The sequence below is a fragment of the Delphinapterus leucas genome, chromosome 10 (genome assembly GCF_059928025.1).
Source record: "Delphinapterus leucas isolate spDelLeu-1000000601 "Yukka" chromosome 10, BTC_Dleu_Yukka2, whole genome shotgun sequence".
NCBI lineage: Eukaryota > Metazoa > Chordata > Mammalia > Artiodactyla > Monodontidae > Delphinapterus > Delphinapterus leucas.
In genome coordinates this window covers 38985721-38998925 of record NC_143138.1, presented here as the reverse complement: position 1 = coordinate 38998925, position 13205 = coordinate 38985721, and the positions used below count along the sequence as shown (strand labels likewise).

The 13205-nt window shown below is 38.0% G+C and overlaps 1 protein-coding gene across 18 annotated transcripts in view; it reads right to left on the bottom strand.

Annotated features, from left to right (window-relative positions):
• FKBP5 (FKBP prolyl isomerase 5) overlaps nucleotides 1-13205 on the bottom strand; it is a 94294-nt gene that overhangs the window by 53443 nt on the left and 27646 nt on the right. For 4 of the 18 annotated variants that reach the window (XM_089918008.1, XM_089918007.1, XM_089918013.1 and 1 more), the window contains one exon: nucleotides 4672-9172. The exons of 10 other annotated variants lie outside the window; for them this stretch is intronic. The gene's annotated coding sequence lies outside the window, so the exon portion shown is untranslated. Of the gene's footprint in view, nucleotides 1-4667; nucleotides 9173-13205 lie in introns of all 18 variants that reach the window. 4 more of the 18 variants (XM_089918009.1, XM_089918010.1, XM_089918012.1 and 1 more) reach the window with 2 other exon arrangements.

The window sequence follows — 13205 nt, the reverse complement described above, 5'->3', positions numbered from 1 at the left end:
CTGAGAAGAAACATATTTTAGCTAGGAAAAGTATCACTTCTTTATGCATCTTAAATGCCCCTAGGAACTGAGCTTTAGCTGACCCAAGATTTACTAAGGGCCAATAAGGTTAAACACTGAAAAGGAAAATAAAAACATTTGCTATGAGCATGTATTGATGTCATGAGGCATGTAAATGAAATATCATCCAACTCTTCAATTTCCCACCCAGCTCTGATCCCAAATTAGAGAGCAGAACAAGTCAGGTTTGATAGTGATTATATTCCTTAGCATGATTACACACTGAGAAGTAGTCCTTTCAGAACGTTGAAAACGTCCTTTTCCTACAGCCATATTCTTGACAGAGAATTAAGAACTTATCAGGTGATCTGATAAAAGAAATGACAATATATCACAGTGAAAAACAGGACAGGCTTTCAAAATGACAGACCCTAGTCTGAGTCCTAGCTCCAGCAATATCTGTTTGACATTTGCAAACTTAAAGTCACTGAGCCTCAGTTTCACATCTGTAAAATGGATGGAGTTTTTGTTCATAGGGTTACTGTGAGGCATTAATGAGATAACAAATGTTAAGAGATTAGCACAAAGTCATAACTTAAAAACGTAAACATTTATCATGATTATTACTGGGTCTTTTATAGAGCCACATTTTTCATTTCCTGCTCAAAAGTTCGTTTGGAATGAGGTTCTTCCCTACCATGGCATTCCAGGCCCTCCACAACATGATCCTTACCTATCTTTCAGGTCTAGCTTCCACTATTTTCTTTCATGCAGCTCATGCTCTAGCCAAACCAGACCAATTCTTCTCCCATAACAAGTCCCGTGCTTTCCCATCTCCATGCTCTTGGTCACTCTTTTTTAAAATCCCCACTCTTGGGCTTCCCTGGTGGCACAGTGGATAAGAATCCGCCTGCCAATGCAGGGGACATATGTTCAAGTCCTGGTCCGGGAAGATCCCACATGCCGCAGAGCAACTATGCCTGTGCGCCACAACTACTGAGCCTGTGCTCTAGAGCCTGCGAGCCACAACTACTGAAGCCCGCGCGCCTAGAGCCCGCGCGCCTAGAGCCCGTGCTCCGCAACAAGAGAAGCCACCGCAGTGAGAAGCTCGTGCACCTCAATGAAGAGTAGCCCCAGTCGGCGCAACCAGAGAAAGCCTGCATGCAGCAACGAAGACCCAACACAGCCAAAAATAAATAAAAATTAAAAAAATTAAAGAAAAATAAAATCCCCATTTTTCCCACTCAAATGCTACCTCCATCTTACCAAACTTGACCTTCTATTTTATAGTTGTCTGCCCTTTTCTGTACTTCCTTAGCTCTCCCCTTGATTTGTTGTCTATAATACATTCGGTAAGACAACACACTTGTTGTATTTAAAAGATCCTTGAGAGCAGGGCCATGCTTTGTCCATATTTAGATTCCTTAGAATGCCTCTACCTTTTAGACTGGAATGACAGGAAGGTCAAGGAATCTGGAGCTCCTTACAAGCTGTTTAATGTGCTTACTTTAACTTCTCTAAGCTTTTTTCCCTACCTGTGTAATTAGAATAAAAATAATATCTACTTTCACAGAGTGATCTTCTGGATTAAATGGTATAATGTATATGTTAAAAGTATACTATTCCAATGTTAACTCTTTTTATTATCATCAGTCACCTAAATGACAGACACCATGCAAGGCAAATACCAACAGGCTAATCAACAAGACAAAACAAAACACACCTTGCTGTGCTGCCATGATGAATTCCATACTGCTCTCCTGGTTGAGCAGGGGAAGACAAGAATTAATCACTTCTACAGCTATTCAGTATTAGGCTAATAATGGACATAAGGCTCCCTAAGTCACCTGTGGGACCCTCTTGCCTACACAGTTAAAAAGTGCTATTTTACACTTGTGAAAAATGTCTTACTGATACAACTGATAATTAGACAACTAAATATAGTTGATATAGTGTTTTAAATCATTTCCAACTGACCTAAATTTACTTCAGTGTCAACAAAGACACAAATCAAATTTTGCTGTGACCCCAAATCTTCAAAGAGAACACCAAAAACCAGGGGCTTAGCCCTTTGCTTTATTTTCTAGTACACTTTATGCCAAACACAAAAGATCCAAATGCTTGGCTCAGGATAAGGGAAAGGCCAGAACAAAGCGTTCTCAAACAAATAACAACAAAAATTAAGTACCTACTTGTTGTGTGATGCTGGGCAAGATAATTAGGGAAATTAGATGAACAGGGTTTGTTCCCAAATTCTAGTAACCTACCACTTATAAAACACTCTCTGATGCATAGAAATTTGCAGGAGCCACCTCAAAAACAGAGGGAAAAGATCTTTTAAACACTCTGGAGGTGTTGGACCGTATCCCTGGAAAAATACATACACACAGAAAAAATTTCCTGGTGCTTTACAGGTACATAGACATCCATCAGTAAACCCCTGGGGAAACCCTGGAGTAAATCAATAAACAAATTAAAACCACCAAATGAAAGGTTATTAGGGAACAGGACAGCTACACAGTCTCAAAACATGAACCTACAGATTACTTATTATTAAAAAAGGAAAAAGGGCTTTCCAGGGGAGTGATCTGACAAACCTCCCCCTTCACACAAGTGATCTGCATTATGACCAAACTCTGCATCTTCTATATTAACACAAACCAGTATCAGTGTGCCTCCTGATGTGATGTAATGGGAAGCATACATGTGGTATTCCTACCAAAAACATTTAACCTGAAACTAATCAAGAAGAAAAGACAAAATTAGGTTGTGGAACATTCTACAACTGGCCTAGACTCCTCAAAATGTTAATGTTATGAAAGACAAAAAAAAGTTAAAAAAAAAAGAAAAGGGGCCTGTTCTGGTTTAAAAAAGACTAGAGACACAGCCACCAAATGCAGTGTGTGATCCTTGGCTGGATCCTGGATTAGGGGGAATAAAAATTTATAAAAGCACATTTTTGTGAGAATTAGGAAAATTTGGAAAAACAGAACATATATTACCTTATTATTACTGTATAATGTTAGCCTTCTGGAGTGTGATATAGCATTGTGGTTTTATACAGAATAATATCCTCATTCTTAGGAGACACATGCTGAAGTATTTAGGGGTGAGGTGCCATGATGTCTGCCACTTACTTTCAAATCATTTGAGAGAGAGCATGTGTGAGCACAAATATCACCAAAAGCTAAAAACAGAGCATTCAGAAAGCATGACTACAACACATCCAAAGGCAATGCCTTTCTTTTGAATGTTTGTCATTTGTAGATCAGCTAAACTTTTAAATGAAAATACTGTCAATCAAAAAGCATTTTCTTTTGTTCTAACCTTCCCCTTTGGAAACAATGGCTTGCTAAAATTTAAATAAATAGGGAACTTGTATAGGTTGATTTGCAAACTTTATAAATCTCATTTGATAAAGGAATTTGCTCTTCATTTTCGGTTCTAACACTTGAAGGGATACAAATAATCTTTGTAATCTCAACGATTCTGACTAGTATGGAGTCCATGTGAAAAGAGGTAGCACAAATTAAATTAATTAAAACACAAAGATAAAAACAACACTAAAACTTTGTTGAACTTTCAAAGGCAGATAAATCTGGAAGAATAAAGAGATAAACTGAACATTCCAAGTACTTCCCCTTAATTCCAGTTATACCATTTGGGGTATAGATTTTTGTAAGCAAACAAAACAAATAAAGAAAAACTTCTTCCTTGATCTAATGTTACATGAAAAAAAGGCTGTAAGAACAGATAATTTCTAAAAACCTGTAAGACACACTAAGAAAATTTCACTTTTTTCATAAGAGAGCCTTTTCTTCGTTCCCCTACCCTAGGTTTATTCTGGATTTAAAATCACTCTGTAGCTATGGATATTAATCTATGATAAAGCTCACTGTCCTGAACTGTCCAAAGGGGGAAATTGCTGCCCAGAGCCTCAGAGAGGGAACACACAGTTCGTTCTGTTATGGACATGCCAGATAAGCATGCACTCTCCAAAGTGCTGGTCAGCAAACACCTGAGACGTCACAGAAAAATGAGACTAAGCTTAAAATTTCATCAACAGTGTACTGAAAACTTCAGTTAACATAACTAAATTGTCATATTCCCCCAAATGAGAAATCATTTTAAAGGTTTATCCACTAATTAACCATGTATATTACCTACTGTTGTAGTTGTTCTCTTTGTTAAAATATAGATATCTTGTATCACAGATTATCCTACTGTCTAACAGAAGAGTTTTCAGAAAGAAGACAAGAAAGAATATAGGAACTGGCTACTTTGTTAGAAACACAGAAAATTACAAAATTACAGCAGCACTCTTTCTAAGTACCATAGATGTCTGGGCCATAAAGGCTTTCAGTCTCCTAAAACTAAAACACAAAAGAAAGAGAAAACACAAGGAAAGGCTTGTAACTGAATGCAGTATAAGTGCATCCTAATTTTGAAAATATTCATGTAAGGACTAACTGGAAAGCCCTCATTTACTTTCAACCCCAGGCCTCTATCAAACATTCAAGTCCAGTAACACAGGAGTGTCAGGAGTAGTTATCTATTTGTAGGCAAGACACACACAAAAGAGAGATATACATGCATGCAGAGGAAACGAGATCAAATATAAAGACAGACTATATGTCTATATGAAACTGCACACTGTATTTATTCACCTACTTTCCCCCAGTTAATCTGCTTCCTCCATACCGGGGTGCGGAATGGGGAGACGATGAACAACGCTCTTATATATGCTCATACATTTACGTTTTCTCCTTTAAAAAAGAAACCTGCAAGAAGATATACAAAGAGCCAATAAGCATGTGAAAAGATGTTAAACATCCTTATTCATAAGGGAAATGCAAGTCAAAATCACAATGAGATACCACTTCACACTCATGAGGATGGCTATTATCAAAAAAGGAAAAATGACAAGTGTTGGTGAAGATGTAGAGAAATCAGAACCCTCATGCACTGCTGGCAGTAATGTGAAATGGTGCAGCCTCTGTGAAAAGGTTTGGTGGTTCCTCAAAATATTAAACAGAATCACCATATGATCCAGCTATTCCACTCCTAGGTATGTACCCCAAAGAAGCAAAAACAGAGACTCAAACAGATACAGTAGTAGTAGTCACAAAAGCCAAAAGGTGGAAAAACTCCAAGTGTCCATAAACAAAATATGGTATGTGTGCAATATGTATTATGTTATTATTAAAATGAATATTATTCCATAAAAAGGAATGAAATTCTGATACATGCTTAACATGGATGAACTGGAAAACATTATGTTAAGTGAAATAAGCAAGACACAAAAGGACAAATATTGTATGATTCTACTTATATGAGGTACTTAGAATAGGCAAATTTATAGAGACAGGGACTTCCCTGGTGGCACAGTGGATAAGACTCCACACTCCCAATGCAGGGGGCCTGGGTTCGATCCCTGGTCAGGGAACTAGATCTCACATGCATGCCACCACTAAGAGTTTGCATGCCACAACTAAGGAGCCCGCCTGCCGCAACTAACACCCTGCACAACCAGTCAACCAACCAAATAAATAAATAAATATTTTTAAAAAAAATTATAGACACAGAAAGTAGAATAGAGATTACCAGGGGCTGAGGGGAGCAGAGAATAGAGTGGTTGTTTAATGGATATAGAGTGTCTTTTGGGGAAGATGAAAAAGTTCTGGAGAAGAGTGGTGATAACTGCACAACAATGTGAATGTACTTAATGCCACTGCACTGTACATTTAACCATGGTTCTCTCTTTAGCTCTCCTACCTTCCCCTTAATTGAGGATACCTTCTGTATTTCCAATGCAATCCCAAAGTGCTGAGTCGAGCTTCCAGAAGTGATTATTGTATCAGTTCTTCAGGGACCAAAGACTCTGGGATGTCCAATCATGAAGACTGGAGAGGAAAGAGAATCCTAAATGGAGCTACCCCTTGATTGCTACAAATTATTTCCTCCTTTATTGTCTCCCTCAGATACATACAATGCTTTGGTAAACTCACTTTCCTTCTCAGTAATTAGTGAAGAAAAGCAAAGTTCATGGACCAAATTTACCGTTACTCCTGTCACTAACCCTGTTTACTTGGATGAATTACTGTTCTTAAATAAGTAGGAGGCAAAGAGTTATATTAGCATTAAAACAAAACAAAAAAAGGTCTAGAAAATATTAGACCATCCAAATGCCAAGGGCTGAAAGACTAAGGGATCAACTTCCCCCACGATGGCAATGGAGTGACAGAAAAATCTGCAAAGCTCTGAGCTTGAAAACAAGAAAAGGTATCACTGAACTAGAACACAGATGAGATCAGCCAGAAGGAGAGAACAAAGAAGAGCAAACTGCCTTCTGAACACCGACTGTAAGAACAGCTCTTCCAAAGGGAACCTGGTCAGCATCACAAAGAGCAGAGAAATTAAGTAGAGCCCCACCTGGGGGACAGAGCAGACGCTGTGTTCAGATCAGTTAGGCCAGGTAGGTTTCCCTCCCTCCCGAATGCACAAGGTGGCTCCCATTTTTTTCTATGAACATGTAAGAATTTTTTACTCCTGGGGTTCGGATGTATCACCAGAATATACGTGTTATTAATCTTCTTTCCTTCATTCCTGCAGGGGCCTTAACATCCTGGTCCTTAAATGCTGAAGACAAGTCTTTGAGGATCTCAGGAAAGTTCCTACTAATATTTCTTTTCCTTCACTGTCTGTCCTCTGCTTCTAGAAGTCTTATTAGACAGACTTTGGGCATCTTGGTTCTATCCTTCAGGTCTCCTAAACATGTTTCTGGGATAAATATTAGAATTACCTGAGGGAGACGCAAGAGGGAGGGGATATGGGGATATACGTATGCATATAGCTGATTCACTTTGTTATACAGCAGAAACACAACATTGTAAAGCAATTATACTCTAATAAAGATGTTTAAAAAACAAAACAATAAAGTACAGCAAAGAACCAAGAAAAAAAAAAAAATTACCTGAGAAGCTTTAAAAAGCCACTGATGCCTGGACCCACTCCCAGAGAGTCTGGATTTAACTGGTCTGTGGTCAGGACATCAGTGTTTTTAAAAAGCATCTCAGATGATTCTAATATACACACAGGGTCCAGAAACCACCTCAATTCCATCTTTGCCTTTTTGCTCTATATTCTAAGAGATCTTCTTTGATGGAATTTCTAGATCACCATTTGGTTGTCAGCTATGCCCACTATGTCATTTAATTTGTTCAAAGGATTTTTAAAATTATTTATTTCTATATACTCTCTTATTATCTGATTGCTCATTTTTTCTTAGCATGTCTTTACTTTATGGATGCAATTACCTTTCAAATATTTCTGAAGATTCTACTTACAATAAAATGGGACATCTCCTATGAATAAGTGTTTGGCTAAAAAGTTTTTAAGGAAAATAAAATGCTGATTTTACGTATCCCCTAGCATCTCCCAAAGGCACTGGCCAGTGGTAAAGGTTGAGAAGTTAAGAAATGGAAAGGAGAGAAAGGTAGCATACTGTGAATGTAAAGTATAAGGGGAATGTATAAGATGCAAAATGTGAGAATTTTGAGATTTTACTAGGCTTACAAAGGGAAACAGTAAAATGCTTTGGTGGAAAGGGGAGTGGAGAGCAAAGGTTTAAGAACAAGAAAGAACTTGACAAGCTTAAATACACAGGGAAAGAGTCACAGGGAAACAAAAAAAGTAATGATTCAAGAGTAGGAAGAACAAAGGCATAGATTTGTTCATCAATTAAACATTTATAGATTGCTTTTTTTTTGAATTTTATTTTACTTTTTTATACAGCAGGTTCTTATTAGTTATCCGTTTTATACATATTAGTGTATACATGTCAATCCCAATCTCCCAATTCACCCCACCACCACCGCCCCCCCGCCACTTAAGTTACAGCTAAATTAATGTGGCTAAATAAAAGTATTCTAAAGCTTTTCCTCAAGAGGAATGTTTAAATAAAAATTATCAAATTCATACTATAAAAATATAATGCTGTCTTTGAAAAGGATGAGGTAAATCTAAAAAGAATCACTGAGCTAAGAGTCTAAACACCAAAAACATCAAAACAACTAAACTGAGAAAGGATTTTGTAGATGTCCATCCACTAAAAAAGAATACCATTGTAATAAATGAAATGTATTGTTACAATGCATAGTGCCCAGTGATGATTTGGTTCTCCCGGCTGTAAACAAAACCAACATCACTTGAGGATGTTACAAAGGGATAATACATGTGGTACAGACAATGTGGTATATCATAATTGCTTGCAGGAACCAACCACGTTTCCCAGTTATTTATAGATTTTGGTGTGTAGAATCATTTTTTAGAGCACTGGCTTACAATTATGCAAATATTACATATTACATGCCAAAATGTCTTTTTCATCACTGTTCTTCCTTAGAGTTAAGACAACTAAACTTTGGAAATATTAATACGGAACAGGCGAGATCTTATCTATTCCAGATAAGCAAGCTTCTAATAATGACATGAAAGTTGGAACAACATCCAACATGGACTATTAAGCGAATGGCAAGCTGCAGAACAATTTGTAGTATGATCCTATTTTTAGGAAGAAAATGGTGTATATTTACTTATATATACAAGAAAAATATATTTAACCACAGTTAAAACAATGTTACCTCTGGAGAATGAGATTTAGGAGTTTCAGAAGGAATTTTCACTTATAAAATTTTTTATCATTTAAATAGTTTAACACTAAGTATATATTACTTCCATGATTTTTTAAAAAAACTTAGGACAAAAAGACGAAAACACTTCACAGCTGCACTCATCAGGACTTATTCTTTCTGTTCAATTTAACTCAAACATTTTGGAGTGCCTCCTATGCAGAGGAAGCAAAATCTGGTTGAGCAGAGTTCATGCTTGTGAGACATCCAGAAGGCAGTCAGAGACAAGGCCTGCGCTCAGGAGAGAACTCTGGGGGACAGTACACATTGGGGCGTGACCAGATTCTACATGGAATTAAGATAAAAGTACACTTCCAGGGCTTCACTGGTGGCGCAGTGGTTGAGAGTCCGCTTGCCGATGCAGGGGACACGGGTTCGTGCCCCGGTCTGGGAAGATCCCACATGCCACGGAGCAGCTGGGCCCGTGGGCCATGGCCGCTGAGCCTGCGTGTCCGGAGACTGCGCGTCCGGAGCCTGTGCTCCTGCGGAGGAGAGGCCACAACAGTGAGAGGCCCGCGTACCGCAAAAAAACAAAAAAACAACAACAAAGAAACAAACAACAAAAAAAGTACACTTCCAGTTACTGCTAAGAAAGTACAACAGTGGTTCTCAAACTTTTAACGTCCCAGCCCCACTTCTGATTACTAGGTCTTGTGGCAGTACAGATGAAATAATTTCCATCTCCCTGGAACTTACATTCTGGGAAGGGTAAACACAGTAGGAGTGAGCCTCCATTCATGTTTTAATAGAAAAATTAAATTTCTACCTGTGCTACAGTGGTAGATTATTAACTTGAGTTGATTCATTAGGGTCAAACAGTTTGATTCCAAGTCGGCTGGTGATTTCTAAGAACAGGCCAGCAAGGTAACATATGGCAAAGGTCTGTAAACATGGTATAGGCAGAGAATGTGTCCTATTCTTTTTTTTTTTTTTAAAGAAGATGTTGCGGGTAGGAGTTTACTAATTAATTTATTTTTTTTTGCCGTGTTGGATCTTCATTTCTGTGCGAGGGCTTTCTCTAGTTGTGGCAAGCAGGGGCCACTCTTCATCACGGTGCGCAGGCCTCTCACTGTCGTGGCCTCTCTTGTTGCGGAGCACAGGCTCCAGACGCACAGGCTCAGTAGTTGTGGCTCACGGGCCCAGTTGCTCCGCGGCATGTGGGATCCTCCCAGACCAGGGCTCGAACCCGTGTCCCCTGCATTGGCAGGCAGATTCTCAACCACTGCACCACCAGGGAAGCCCATGTCCTATTCATTTTTGAACCCCCAACACCTAGTGTAAATGGATGGCATATAAGAGGCAGTTGATAAACGCAAATGAATTGTGATTTTCAAAAGCAACTGATATAAAGATGGTAAAATAGCAGACACTACAAGGAATTAGCACTGAAATATCATTACCAGTTGACTGTATTTCTTCTCTAATCTACTCTGAAAAATCTAATCTGGAGAATTACACCGTACCTAAGTGCTCAACTATGAAAGTAAAAATAATATTCTGTTCTAATCAGGGGTGGTAATCAAGAAAGCCCTAGCATAATTAATACATCCCTGAAGTGCACTGTAAGTGTATGTCTATGCATACATACACATAACAGGTTTATCTTATTAATTATATCAGTTTGACTTAAACATGGGCAGTCAAAAACAGAGCACCACACCTAGCTGTCAATCTCTGAGTATACACTAAATAGCAACTGGAGGAAGAGATGGCTCAGAAAGCTGGACTGCAGAAGGAAGAAACCTAGGATAAAATTTTTGTATAGTACTGCATTCCTCTTATAGTTTCATTAAAGCACTATAACATAAATTAAGCAGGTTTAAAACATGGCTTCACTCTGTTTCCCAAGGTCCATTATATGTCCAGGAGTAAAACTGCACAAGAATAAACTGCATTTTGTGTCTGTGATCAAATCCTTAAATACAGAAGGAAAAAACCCTTGGCCACCTTAAATCCCTACACAAAAGTATGGAAGGAGGACAGGGACTGAGGAGAGAGAAGGGAAAGAGTGCTGCTCTCAAGTTTGACGACCAGAGCCTCTGCCTTGGCACTGGGTTTTGAGAATAAGGGGATGGTTCCATAACAGGAGAGACTCCTGTTTGGGGAGAAGTCTGGGGGGAAACTGAATCTATAAGGCTGTAACACATCCTAGGCAGGAAGAAATAAGGAAAATTTATTTTTGATGTGACCCTGCCATCTCCCAAACCCCTCCATTCTGAGTTGGTACCTCCTCTGCATGCAGATCTAGTTATTGAACAGTGAAGTTTGTTAATATGACTTATTCCTTCTCCTCAGGGTCAGGGTTAGGGTTAGGACCTTCCAAAGTGACAAATTAATCTCATAAATTAATCCTGTCAACTAGATAAAGATTTGTCTACCTGCCTAAGTAAACACCCTTTTTGGAATGACTCATATATTCCATATTTCCAGAACAAATTTCTAATTAAAGGGTATATATGAGAGAGGATTGAACCATGCCTAAATTTAAACTCAAATCCACTGGTAACTAGCTCTGGAATCTTTGGCCCTCACTCAGTTTCTCCATCTGTAAATTTCAGGGGGGTTAAGGTTTATTCCAACTCCAATATTTAGAATTACTTTTTAATGAATAAGTACATATTTTACTTTATAGGACAATGAAGTTTGATATGTGGAAGGGAAAACAATTCCCAAGGAATGGAAAAAGCTATTCTGGTATCACAGAGTTCACTTTCTACTGCAACCCTGTGGCAAAACATTATTCTGAGGTTTGTTCCCTTAGATATTTTCTACAGCTGCCACAACAATTGTCACCAACATAATGGCTTAAACAATACGCACTTATTATGTTACAGCTCTGGAGGGCAGAAGTCAGAAATGGGTCTCACTGGGCTAAAATCAAGGTGTTAGCAGGGCTGCATTCCTTCTGGAGGCTCTAGGAGAGAATTTCCTTTTTTCCAGACTCTAGAGGCTGTCCACGTTCCTAGGCTCATGGCCCCCCTTCCTCCATTTTCAAAGCCAGCAATATTGTATCTCTCTCATCATTCTTCTATTAGTCACATCTCCCTCTGGCCACAGCTGGGAGAGTTTCCCTGCTTTCTTAAATTTCTTAAGAATCCATGTGATTATGTTGGGCTCATCTGGATAATCCAGGATAATTTCCCCACCTCAAAGTCTTTAACCTTGATCATATCTGCAAAGTCCCTTCTACTCTGTAAGGTAACATATTAACAAATTTCAGGGATTAGGATGTGGGCGTCTTTGAGGGGTCCATTATTCAATACTATCTACCATAGATACCTAGTCATCCAAACAATATCATAAGAATTTCTCCCAAGCCTAGAATTCTGTTGACTTCCTCCATTTTATACTTAGGGCTCTTTCAACATTCTTTCCCCTCTCTCCCTTTATTTATCATCCAGTTGGATTACAGTGTTCTAATATGACAATACAATTAAATCTAACATTTGATCATTATTATTCTAAAAAATTCTTCAGAATTTCAGAAAGCCCAAATTGGAACATTTATTCAGTTTCTCGATTTTGTAATAAGTTAAAATTATAAGTAAACTTGATATATACAATGCAGGTTTTCCCACCTCATCAAACTTAATCACTGACAAATTATTTTTAAAATTATTCTGAGTCTCTTATGTGCTTCTGAAATTTAAACAGCTTGCTATAAATGTTGAAGAACACACAAGTACATTTTTTAAACAGATTTGGTGACAATACAATAAACTTCATATATTTAAAGTATACAAGTTGTAAGTTTGTATGTTTTGACATATGTATATATTATCCATAAAGCCATCACTACAATCAAGAAAATGAATATATTTGTCACCCACAAAAGTTTCCTTGTGTCTCTTTAAAATTCATTCCTCTCTGGCTCACGTCAGAGCAATCTCTGATTTGCTTTCTGAAGAGTCTGTATTTTATAGAATTTCATATAAATGGAATAGTCTTTTTTCCCTGACTTCTTTCTCCTACTGTAATAGAGAATAAAATACATTGTTGCATGTATCAATAGTTCATTCCTTTTTATTGCTGAGTAGTATTCCATTGTACAGAGACAGTGCTAAATGTTTGCCTGTTGATGCACATTTGGGTGATTTGCCTGTTAATGCACATTTGGATTGTTTTCCATTTTTGTCTATTACAAATAAAGCTGCTATGAATATTTGGATACAAATCTTCATGTAGTCATATGCATTCATTTCTCTTAGATAAATGCCTAGGAGTGGAATGGCTAAATCATAGAGTAGGTGTACATTTTAGGTCTTTAAGAAAGTAGAAAACTGTTTTCCAAAGTGGATGTACCATTTTGTGTTCCCACCAGAAGTGTGTAAGAGTTTCAGTTGTTCCACATCCTCATTAACACTTGGTACTATAAGCCTTTTTAACTGAAGACATTCTAACATGTATGTAGTGGTATCTGTGATTTTAATCTGCATTTTCCTAATGACTAGTGGTGTTCATCATCTTTTCATGGGCTGATTTGCCATCCATGTATCTTTGGTGAGCTGTTCAAAT